Raw genomic sequence first — 301 nt, 5'->3', positions numbered from 1 at the left:
GCCTCTTGCCGGCCCCGGCACTGCTTGGCTGCAGCAGGAGGGCTTTCCCCCCACACCTTGCTACCCACACCCATGCCCTGGGCTGCGGTTTCTGCTCCGCCTTCAGAGGCAAGCTGTGGGAGGAGATGGGAACAAGACAGGGCAGCTGTGATGAGGAAGCAGAGGGGCGTGAGGCTGAAGAATGAGGAGGGATAAAGCCTGGTAGCCATACCCAAGCCCTCAAGTTCAACTCCCTCCACTAGACAGAGCCCCAATGGGGTCCTGCCACTCCCCAGGGAGGCGGGGGGAGGATGGGCTCACC

Source organism: Phaethon lepturus, unplaced genomic scaffold (assembly GCF_000687285.1).
Source record: "Phaethon lepturus isolate BGI_N335 unplaced genomic scaffold, ASM68728v1 scaffold39114, whole genome shotgun sequence".
Lineage (NCBI taxonomy): Eukaryota > Metazoa > Chordata > Aves > Phaethontiformes > Phaethontidae > Phaethon > Phaethon lepturus.
This window is presented reverse-complemented; position numbering follows the sequence as displayed.